The 11,905-nt window shown below is 40.8% G+C and overlaps 1 long non-coding RNA gene across 10 annotated transcripts in view; it reads left to right on the forward strand.

Moving 5' to 3' along the window:
- Positions 1–2,717: 2,717 nt before the first annotated feature.
- The window catches only part of LOC102402668, a 189,979-nt gene continuing 180,791 nt past the window's right edge, over positions 2,718–11,905 (forward strand). For 3 of the 10 annotated variants that reach the window (XR_006640687.1, XR_006640690.1, XR_006640692.1), the window contains exon 1: positions 2,738–4,698. This is a non-coding gene — a long non-coding RNA (DNA methyltransferase 1-associated protein 1). Of the gene's footprint in view, positions 4,699–11,905 lie in introns of all 10 variants that reach the window. The other 7 variants (XR_006640691.1, XR_006640689.1, XR_006640688.1 and 4 more) reach the window with 7 other exon arrangements.

Below are 11,905 nucleotides of genomic sequence, written 5' to 3' on the forward strand. Positions count from 1 at the left end.
TGACAGTAGGGTTCTTTACTACTAGGGCCACCTGGGAAGCCTCATTAGCATGTGAAATGAGTGCAATTGCATGGTAGTTTGAACAGTCTTTGGCATTTTCCTTATTTGAGATGGGAATGAAAACGGACCTTTTCCAGTCCTATGTCCACTGCTGAGTTTTCCAAATTTGCTGACATATTGAGTGCAGCACTTTAACAGTATCATCTTTTATAATTGTAAATAGCTCTTCTGGAATATACTTTCCAAATATAGGACTTTTAAAAAAAGACTAGAAAATAGTAATTGAACAGACTCCTTAACACATTCAAATTGTAATTTCCTTAATGCTTTGAGGGCAATCAAAGGAGACAGTTGCACATTTGCTTTTGAATCTTCATCACTCAAGTTAGTCCTGCTTAATTAAGATCTAGTTATGAATTCCCAACTTCTAAATCACTCAAAGTTCAAGGTTTATACAAAAAAGGATATCATCCCTGAATTTTGGAGAAATATGAAAATGGTAAAGTGATTATTTTCTCTTCTCTTAAAGGACTACAAAATAACTTGTATAAAGCAGTATAATTGTATAGAATTGTACTGTTTGGTCAAGAACATATAGAAATGTTATTTGCCAACATCACAAAGGAGGTGGGTGGGAACAAAGCTGTACTGGGCTAAGGAAATGATACCAGGTGGTCATTCTGCTACTGCTAAGTTGCTTGAGTCGTGTCCGACTCTGTGAGACCCCATAGACGGCAGCCCATCAGGCTTCCTCTTCCCTGGGATTCTCCAGGCAAGAACACTGGAGTGGGTTGCCATTTCCTTCTCCAATGCATGAAAGTGAAAAGTGAAAGCGAGGTCACTCAGTCGTGTCCGACTCTTAGCGACCCCATGAACTGCAGCCCACCAGGCTCCTCCGTCCATGGGATTTGCCAGGCAAGAGTACTGGAGTGGGGTGCCATTGCCTTCTCCCAGGGACAAGTGTAGAGAACCAGAAAAGATACATGAGAAGATATATATATGTATACGATAAGTGTTATAAATCTATACCTGCTCTCATTTCTTTTCTCAGCTCCTTTAAAAAAATACAATTAAGTAATAATTAGAACAATTTATTGTTGGATTGGCATGATATATAGATGCAGTGCAAATAAGAATAATACCACAAAAACTCAAGCTCTTCAGGATTCATGTTTCTATATCTCAATGGAATTATTCCAATATAAATCTAGAGTATATTCTAATAAAATATATACAAAAATCCCCAGATCAACTAAGAAAATTCTTTCTTAAAAAAGTGAAAATATATTAAATAAATTATGTTACATTTAAAAATTTACTTAGTGCAAAAATACTTAAAGTAAAGGAGGAACAGAGGAATAAAAAAGATATTAGGCAGAAAACAAAAGCTTTGTGCCAGATATAATCTAACTCTATCAATAAAAAATTAAATGTAGATAAAGGAAACAATCCAATCAATCGTTTTATATATCTATATTTATCTATCTATCCATGTATATATGTACTTAGTTAGATATCAAACTGTACCAATCCAATACAATGACCTATACAGGATAATAAGGGGCTTCCCTGGTGGTGCTAGTGGTAAAGAACCCGTCTGCCAATGCAGGTGACTAAGAGACGTGGGTTTGATCCCTGGGTTGGGAAGATCCCCTGGAGAAGGGCATGGCAACACACTCCATTATTCTTGTCTGAAGAATCCCAAGGACAGAGGAGCATGGTGGGCTACAGTCCATAGGGTCACAAAGAGTTGGACAACTGAAGGAACTTAGCATGCATGCACAGGATAATCAGTTCAGTCGCTCAGTCGTGTCTGACCCTTTGCAACCCCACGGGGCTGCAGCACACCAGGCTTCCCTGTCCATCACTAACTCCCAGAGCTTACTCAAACTCATGTCCATCAAATCAGTGATGCCATCCAACCATCTCATCTGCTGTTGTCCCCTTCTCCTCCTGCCTTCAATATTTCCCAGCATCAGGGTCTTTTCTAGTGAGTCAGTTCTTTGCATCAGGTGGCCAAAGGATTGGAGTTTCAGCTTCAGCATCAGTCCTTCCAATGAATATTCAGGACTGATTTCCCCATCAAACAGTGTCCTATTATCTCAGAAAAAGAGCTTGCAGTCATTCTTTTACCTTTTTAATGTTTTTCTTAATGCTCTTATATTACCTACTGTTACTTATTGATTTGCAGCTTCATCTAAGAAATGAAATGGCCAGAAGCAAATGTTTCTTGATATTAATCCAACCCCCGACACAGACCCCAAAATGTTTATGTATAGGTGAGAGATGGACATGCAGAGTTTTGAAGTGGATGCTGGTCTTCCTTTATGGCTAAAGGATTATAGTTGGAGTTGTCTGGAAGGACAATGAGTCTGTTTTCAAAGTAGAGCCTCAGCCCCTAAACCGTCCTTTGTCCTGTTTTGTACTATCAGAGCTGGACCTTGTCATCACTTAACACTTGGGATAGTGTTTAGCATTATGGTAGAAGGCTCTACAATGGTCCCACATGAGAAAGGACACTCTTCTTCCTGAACCCAGTGGTTTTCCCCTTTTGCTCCAGGGATATACAGCTGAAGTGCCCTTCTCTTGAGGGGTCACTCAAAAGTATGCCCCCTGTGGGTAGCTTCTTAGAAAGTTTTATCAGCACTCTGAATGCAGCTTTCTAGTGAGGGGGCTTAGAGGGGGCTTCCCAGCAAGTTTCAGCGACCTGCTCCTCATTGTCTTCAGCTGGTGGCTTCCTAGTGGTGCTGCTGGAATTCCCTAGTGAAGCTAGTTTCAGGCTGGCCAGCCTGATACTCAACACCTCAGGGAAATTCTCTCCCTGCAGTGGGAGGCAGCTGCACCTTCTCCAGCTGGTTCTGAGCTTCAGTCTGGGAGACTTTCTCCCAGGATGCTCTTCCTTGAAAACTCGGTTTTAGTCCTAGCAGGAGTGGCTGCCACTTACACCTGCTTTTTCTGTGTTCTTTAGATTCTCTCTATCCGTTTTATTAGTAAATTCCCTCTGATGAATGGATAATTCTTCATATTCAAATTTTCCAATTCAAATGACTGGTTTGGTTACTGCCTGCGAGCTGACATTGGCTGATACAGACACCATACAGGAACCCGGAAAAAGCTGGAAGATGGGCATGCCCTCTGTGACCACAACATCCTGAAAGAATCCATTCTTAGCCACTTGGTTCTGAGCTTGAAAGGAGGTGTCTAAGCGCTTCCTTTTAAGTTCTCATTAGATTTTATTTCAATAAAGTTGTTGCATCCCTTTCTCCTCCTCCCCCCGCACCCCCCCCCCCAAAAAAAAATAAATGGTCCATGGTTTCATGGCTATAGAGGAGCCACCTGGCTGCAGCTTGGAAATCCAGGCATTCATCTCCCAGAGCCATGGCTGTGGGTACAAAGGTGTAGGAGATTCTAGAACTTGGGGATGAGAGAGGCACAGGGCTTCTGGGACCATCAGCAAGAAGTAGATTATCAAGCCAGACAAGAAAAAGCCCAAGAAGTCCTACGAAGTCCTGGCCTTCCAGAAGTCTCCAGATGTGCACCAGGAAGTCTACCACTGCTCTACTCTGACAAGAAGGATGTAGACCCACCACTATCCAGTGACACGGGCAAGGCCACCGCACCGTGACGGCCAAGTTGGGCTCCAAAAAGACGTGGCCATGGAAGTGGATGCCATCCACCAACCCAGCATGCAAGGATGGAGCCCGTTCTTCCACTGGCAACAGGCAGCTGAGGAGGGCAAGGCTGTCCCCTTGCCCACGTTCGATAAGACTGTTGGTGCCCGTGCATTCAGAGCAGGAGTACCAGCTCTAGCTTCACCACAACACTCAAACAGAGGCAGAAACTGACCACGTCTTTGACCTCAGCCGCTGCTTTGATCTCCCTTTTGTCTTTCACCATGCCTAGGATGATCGCCAGCAGTTGACGGAGCCACCTGTGGAGGACTTGAAGGAGCAGTATTACCGCGTCTGAGCCAAGCTGGACAATGTCCAGGCCGAGATCTGGACAACGCACAAACCTCGGGGTACCAGTGTTTGATGCTTGGCACTGGCGACGGCGGAAGGAACAACTGAAGCATCGCTGTAAGCTGCCAGTAAGCACGTGATGGCGGAAGGGTACCCATTATATAAGCTGCTCCAGATCTAGTCCCGGCAGAAGCAGTGTAGTCGGGAGCGCGGGAGCTTCTGACGGCCGCCGGCCTGGCTGCCCAGCAACGTCCTCCTGATGCAGTCACTTCACAAAAAAGGGGCTGAGAAGCCGGTTGTTCCTGAGACTATGGGCAAGACTACCCTAGCAGATGGAGCTACTAGGGTCTATGGAACAGACTATCAAGGCCTGGAACCAGTGCTGGGTGTGGAGCTGAGCCCGGAGGAGGGGTTGGTGCGCAGGCTCAGCGAGGCGCGGCCTGAGCTGGTGCAGGTGGATCAGCTCGAGCAGGATGGCGCCGCCAGTGGGGACGAGCCCCGGGCGCTGGCCCCGGCTGGGTGCTACGAGGCTGCAACCCCAGCGTTGGTGCGGGCCCTGGAGGAGCCTGAACCTGGCCTGGGGCATGCTCCTAGCAAGGGCACCATCGTCTACCATCATCGCACCCATCGCGTCCAGGAGGAAGCGATGGAAATCATCTCCAGCTCCTCTTCTGTGAAGAAAACCAAGAAACCTTGAGAGGCCGCAAGGGGTGAGGGAGGCGGCTGCGTAGAGCTGGTGAGTCGGAAAAAAACCCCAAAATCCTTTTTACCTAAATGAGGATGAAGGGAGTAACTTTCCACATCAAAGTATGAAATGCTTCTTCATATCTGTTTAAATCACCTATGTTTATATAAATATTTGCTTCTTTCAATATGTACTTTGTAACATACTTTGTCAATGGAATCTCGTTTTTAAAGTTTTTTTACCCCCGAAGATAAAGAGTACCCTAAAGATTCACAATGAATTTCACATGTTATTGTGTAACAGCGTTTATTACCTTTCCTACTGAAGAATTTTATTCCCAGAGGAGAGGGAGCTAAAACTCTAGGGCAGAGTCGAAGGGAATATTTTTAAATCCGAAGGTAAAGGCTATAATACTTAGTACTTTAGTTTCATGTTCTGTTCCATAATAAGTCTATTCTGTTTTAATGTGTAAAAATTATTCTTTGAATTACCATTAAATTGCTTAATATTTTCCTTAAAATTCCTGACGTAATATTTAAACCCTAGGAAAATATACATGATTTGTAGTGATTTTTTTTTTTTTTTTGAGCAGTGATTTTTTAAATGTGACTTTCTACATCCTAGTACTTGGCTAAACTCCTCTGGAAGTGTAAATTCCCTCTTAAGATACATAGTGACTGTAATTCTTGGGGAAGAGTCTAAACACAGATTCAAGGTGGCTTATTTCAGTTTTGCCAACCCTACCTGCCTACTAGATCTTCAGTGTATCACCTGTTTCTTCTTGGGCTCGAAATAATCCTTAAGGTTTAAAAAGATTTTTTAATTGAAGTACAGTTGAGTTACAAAGTTGTATTGGCTTCAGGTGGAGAATCCTAAAGCTTTGTGCGTAGAGATGGTATCAGGAAGAGATTCAGGTGCTATGTATACAATTTGTGACTCAGGCATCTCTCCTCCTGCTTGGCTGTTGGGCAGTGTGTTAGCTGATAATAAATTGAAATCTTCTGTAGATGATATCAGACGATAATGGTTCTTGTTCCCTGAGCCAAACTTGATTGTGTGATGTTTGGGTTGTTAGTTTGTGTGCTCTGCTGCCTGTAGTCCTGTGGGACAGCTTTGTCCTTGATCAAGAACAGCTGTCTCTCATGGTTCTTTTCTTGATGTGAACCTGTTCATCATTTACTCTGGACATTCTTGCTTTGATTTGTATGTCATTTTGATTTTCCTTTTTATTTCCTTTTGTTTTAGCCCCTACTTCACCATCCCTTCCCTTATCAACAAAAGGCTAGGACAGTTATTTTATACTGTGGAAACCCTTTCCTTGAGTGTGTTGCCTTTGGTGGAAATCAAAATTCATTTGAGTTCCCCAAAGTCTTAGGATTTTGGAGAAAACAGCTAGAAATGAAAGTATTTCAAAGCCACCTTTGTTTTTCTACCTTGATGTAGACCTTACTTTAAGAAGTCCTCAGTTTACCATTTGCATGTTCAGAAACAAGGAACATATGAGGAGAGAAAACAACCCAGTTTCATAACTCTGTTATATCCTGCTATAGCTTGGTTTTTCAGATATACTTTGTATGTTTCCTGTTGGATTGCAAATTCCATGAAGGGACGCAGAATGCAAAATAAAATTTTGTTTTTATTATTTGATATAATTTTACCAAAAACAATCTTACCAATTTCTGGGGGGATATGTGCCCAGTTTTAATAGCTTACTGATTCTGAAAGATTATTTTAGAAACTTATTTAGAAATTATTTATAAAATTATTTAGAAAAAGGGGATCTAATTCAATGCTGCTGCTGCTGCTAAGTCGCTTCAGTCGTGTCTGACTCTGTGCGACCCCATAGATGGCAGCCCACCAGGCTCCCCTGTCCCTGGGCTTCTCCAGGCAAGAACACTGGAGTGGGTTGCCATTTCCTTCTCCAATGCATGAAAGTGAAAAGTGAAAGTGAAGTCACTCAGTTGTGTCTGACTCTTTGCGACCCCATGGACTGCAGCCCACCAGGCTCCTCCATCCATGGGATTTTCCAGGCAAGAGTACTGGAGTGGGGTGCCATTGAATTCAATGCTGGGAGACCTTAAAGTCTGGTTTTCCTTGGAGATGTGGAAACTGTTTTCCATGGCTGTCAGGACATAGTAGCAGCTATCATCAGGCCACGCTGGAATCATGCAGTTACTTTTTACCTTGTTTTCATTATTATTTTATTGGGTTGACTGAAAAAATTCATTCAAGGTTGTCCATAAGATCTTGTGGAAAAACCCTAGTGACCTTTTTGGCCAACCCTTACTTAGAAATCGCTCATGGGATAACTTCTGTATAATCAGAAATGTAGGCTCTTAAGCCTTTAAATGTAGCCTTTTTAAATGCTTTAGAACTTTAATTTGTAGTTTGTGAAATAGTGCTTGTAATGCTCATTAATGTTTTATAACTTGAGAAATCACCAAGTAGAAACTTCAAGATTCAGTGGGAAAAAAAAAAAAAAAAGACCTCAAGCTATTCTCCCTTACTAGAGTTAAAGATTGTAAAGATATCTCACTTCTATAAGAAGCATTCTACAAACAATACCAAAATTTAGTATTTCCATTTATAGGTTGTCTAATGAGTTTATAATGTTAACATTATACTTAAAAAAAATTCATAATGTTTTCTTCCTGGCTTTTGATTTACATTATTATTTTACCATTTCTTGAATCTTGTAATATATTGATTTGATAACTCTTACAGAATTTTCAGCCTTGTGACTATTTCAACAAACCTTAGTCAATAAGTGAAAAATAGATGCCGTTATTTATTTAGATGATTTATCCTAAAGTTTGTGCCATTCATTACAAAAAGCAAAAAGAAACATACTCAAGACTTGCCAAAGGGATATCAACACTAACATTATTGTCCTAAAAATGATAGACTCTTATAACTAGATTCAAACTTTTGTTCTAACTTGGAAAATTCTGTCATCAGAAAAAAAATATATAGACAACATTCCTTTAGAGACAACATTTATCATTGATAAGGGAATGTGAAAGAGTCATTTGAATGAATCTGAATATTTTACAGTGATGTACAGTCTGTTCACTTTTCTTAAGCACAATAACTTGATCTCTTCACTCAGATTACCTTTAGACTCAGTGTTTGAAATACTATGTCTTAGGTAATTTGAAAAGGAGCATACATCAAGTGTGTAAATAGTTCAATGACTGTCCTTTATTTCAATATCAAACAACTGTTTCCACAGTATGTGTGTATATAAATATATATATATGTATGTGTATATATGTTTTTAAAATTCTCAGTCTCAAAAAAAGACTTTCAAAACAGCTTAAAATATATATACACGTAATATATTTTGTATATACATATTATAGGTATATGTGTATATATTATACATATATACATACATATTAGGCTTCTCAGGTGGCTCAGTGGTAAAGAATCCACCTGCCAGTGCAGGAGATTCTGAAGATGTGGGTTTGATCTCTGGGTCGGGGAAATCCTCTGGAGGAGGAAACGGTGACCTGCTCCAGTAATCTTGCCTGGAAAATTCCATGGACAGAAGAGCATGGCAGGCTAGAGTCCCTGGGGTCACAAAGAATCAGAAAGGACTGAGCTGTTGAGCTCACACACATATACATATTATATGTACTTATATAGTCTGTACATAAAAATATACATAAATATTTCAGGGTGTTTTGAAAGTTTTTGAGACTGAATTTTAAAACCATATTTTCATGGCATTCCAGAGTAACTGTGGAAGTTCTAGGAGAGTAAATAAAAGCACGTTGAGAATTTCATACTCATTAAAGTTACTTTGCCAACAAAGATCCATCTAGTCAAAGTTATGGTTTTTCCAGTAGTCATATGTGGATGTGAGAGTTGGACTGTGAAGAAAGCTGAGCACCGAAGAATTGATGCTTTTGAACTGTGGTGTTGGAGAAGGCTGTTGAAAGTCCCTTGGACTGCAAGGAGATTCAACCAGTCGATCCTAAAGGAAATCAGTCCTGAATATTCATTGGAAGGACTGTTGATGAAGCTGAAGCTCTAATATTTTGGCCACTTGATTCGAAGAGCTGACTCATTTGAAAAGACCCTGATGCTGGGAAAGATTGAAGGCAGGAGGAGAAGGGGACGACAGAGGATGAGATGGTTGGATGGCATCATCGACTCAATGGACATGAGTTTGAGTAAGCTCCGGGAGTTGGTGATGGACAGAGAGGCCTGGTGTGTTGCAGTCCATGGGGTTGCCAAGAGTTGGACGACTGAGCAACTGAATTGCTCAGCATTTGAATACAAGTTTTTAGTTACATAAAATATGGCTTTATGAAGCTATTAAATTTAGGAGTTTCCCCTGGAGAAGGAAATGGCAACCCATTCCAGTATTCTTGCCTGGAAAATCTGATGGACACAGGAGCTGGCAGGCTGCAGTCCATGGGATCACAAAAGAGTTGGATACGATTTAGCAACTAAGCAACAACAATAAATATTAAAAACATTACCAAAAAAGGTCCAGAAAGCTGTGTGTGAACATTTGGATTCTGATATTTGAAAATCACTTGAATCCACTCATACTAAGTTGTTCTGGGACTGCTTAGGGAAAAAAATGTACCATTTAAATATTTGAATTATAGGGCAGTGATTCTTCATTGAGCCATAGTAAGCAGATTAAAATGCATCTGTTTTTTAAAATATAATATATTTGGTTATTTTTTTTTTAAAGGAAAGAGATGTTAGGTTTAAATGTTCACTGTATGTCTTGTCCTGACTCTCTCTTTTAAAAAAGAAAAAGTCTGAAATGGGAAGTAAGCACAGCATGTGTTAATTATAGTTAATAAAGTTGGGTAAAAACCCCCAGTACTATCCACTGTAAAAGATTTTTCAGAGGACGTTTCTTTACTTCTCTGGCCAATCTGGAGAAGCAGAGATGGAGCAGCCCTGAGTATACTGTCCCCTTTGGAGACTTTTCAGACTCTCTATGGGGGTGGCTTCGAGAAGGAAATGGCAACCCACTCCAGTACTCTTGCCTGGAAAACCCCATGGAAGGAGGAGCCTGGGAGGCTGCAGTCCATGGGGTCGCAAAGAGTAGGGCACGACTGAGCGACTTACTTCACTTCATGGGGTTGGCTACATTGTGTTCTGTTAGAAAAAAAAAATGCTGCCTGAAAGAGGCCTGGGCCAGACCAGATCCTTTATGTTTTTTAGACTTTGTTAAAGGAGAAAAGCAAATATAATGATCCCTGGCTGGAACAGCCCTTGACCGAACTGTGACATAGAGGAGCTCCCTCTGCTTCCCTTTTGGAAGCACTCCTTGCCCTTCCAGTCTCTGTGGCCTCATTTGGCCCTGTTGACCAGCTCTCACTCCACTCTTACTTCTTTCCCAAACTTTTCATTCTGAAGCTTCTCATTGTCCTTAGTCTTGCATGCCTTCCTAGGTAGCTTAGTGTTTTAACTGAGACCAATAAAGGCAGCAGTGGTTAATCAATGGTTTATTGTGACTATCCATTTTGAAAGTTAAAGCACTTTTAATTGTGGCACTTGAAGTCTAAATTAAAGTAAGTGGAAGGTTACTAACATTTGCCCAGCAAACCACAGGACACAGCATCTGGGGGCAGAACTTTTTCGAACAGTTGTCTCATTTTACCACACGTCTGCTCAGGTCAGTGTGGGATGCACACAGCCTCACACATACAGATACTTGCAAAGTTTTTTTGTTTTGTTTTTTGAGTGAAGGGGGGAATCATTCACTTATTTTTTAGATGATGCTCACAGATTTCTACAAATCTGTAACTATATATATTTAGCATGTATTCAGGGTAAGCAAACTTTGATAGAGACCTGTGATGTACCTTTCTTTGTGCTTTGATATTTTTATATTAGGCATAAATAAGATAAAATAAGATGTATTTGAAGTCTTTACCTTATACTACGGACTGTTGGCTCAGATTATTGTACTTTGCAAAAGAGAATTTTGTTCTTATGATATTCTTAGTCTTCACATTACAGTTGACCCTTGAACAATGTTGGGGTTAGTGGCACTAACCACTGCTCCCCATGCACAGTGGAAAATCAGTATATAGCTTTTGACTAGTTCACAAAAATGTAACTGTCAGTAATCTACTGTTGATCAGAAACCTTACTGATAAACATTTGATTAACACATATTTTGTATGTAATATGTGTTATATGAGCTTCCTTTCTGGCTCAGCTGGTAAAGAATCTGCCTGCAATGCAGAAGACCTGGGTTCAATCCCTGGTTTGGGAAGATCCCCTGGAGAAGGGAAAGGCTACCCACTCTAGTATTCTGGCCTGGAGAATTCCATGGACTATATAGAGTCAGACACAACAGCGACTTTCACTTTCATGTGTTATATGGGCTTCCCAGGTGGTGCCAGTGGTAAAGAACCGGCCTGCCAATGCAGAAGACATGAGAGACGTGGGTTTGATCCCTGGGTTGGTAAGATCCCCTGGAGGGAAGGCATGACAACCCTTGCCTGTATTCTTGCCTGGAGAAACCCATGGGCAGAGGAGCCTGCTGGGCTACAGTCCATGGGGTCACACAGAGTCAGACATGACTAAAGTGACTTAGCACACATGCATTATATAATCAATAATATGGCCTTCACTGGTGGCTCTGTGGTAAAGAATTTGCCTGCCAGAGCAGGAGACACAGGTTCAATCACTGGGTCAGAAAGATCCCCTGGAGAAGGAAGTGGCAATCCACTCCAGTATTCTTACCTGGGAAATTCCATGGACAGAGGAACCTGGCAGACTTGAGTCCATGGGGTTGTAAAGAGTCAGCCATGACTAAACAACAGTAACAACATTCAATTCTATATATTTACATAAAGCTAGGGAAAAGAAAATGTTATTAAGAAAATCATAAAAGGAAATTCACTTATAGTATGAACTATATTTATCTAATAGCCTAACTTTATTTCATCTGTTTAAAGATGAAAGTGAATCATTTGTGTCTAAGTACCTTCATCAGTATTATCTTATGTGATAGAAAACAATGTGGATGTTATACATATTACTAAGACTCGGCATCAAAGGTGAAAAGATAATGTGAAAGAGAGATTCATGTTTACTTACAGGTATAAAGATGTGTATATTGATAGTTAAGAAGCAGTGTGATTGCTTAATGGTAGCCTAGTTCAATGGATAAGATTGCTTCATAGTAGTCTGAGCTATACACTGAATGAAGCTTTATACAGTTTTTATGGCACCTAGTTTAATAGTCATGTCTCTAAATGTATTAAATTTTTGT

The sequence above is a fragment of the Bubalus bubalis genome, chromosome 1 (assembly GCF_019923935.1).
Source record: "Bubalus bubalis isolate 160015118507 breed Murrah chromosome 1, NDDB_SH_1, whole genome shotgun sequence".
Classification (NCBI taxonomy): domain Eukaryota; kingdom Metazoa; phylum Chordata; class Mammalia; order Artiodactyla; family Bovidae; genus Bubalus; species Bubalus bubalis.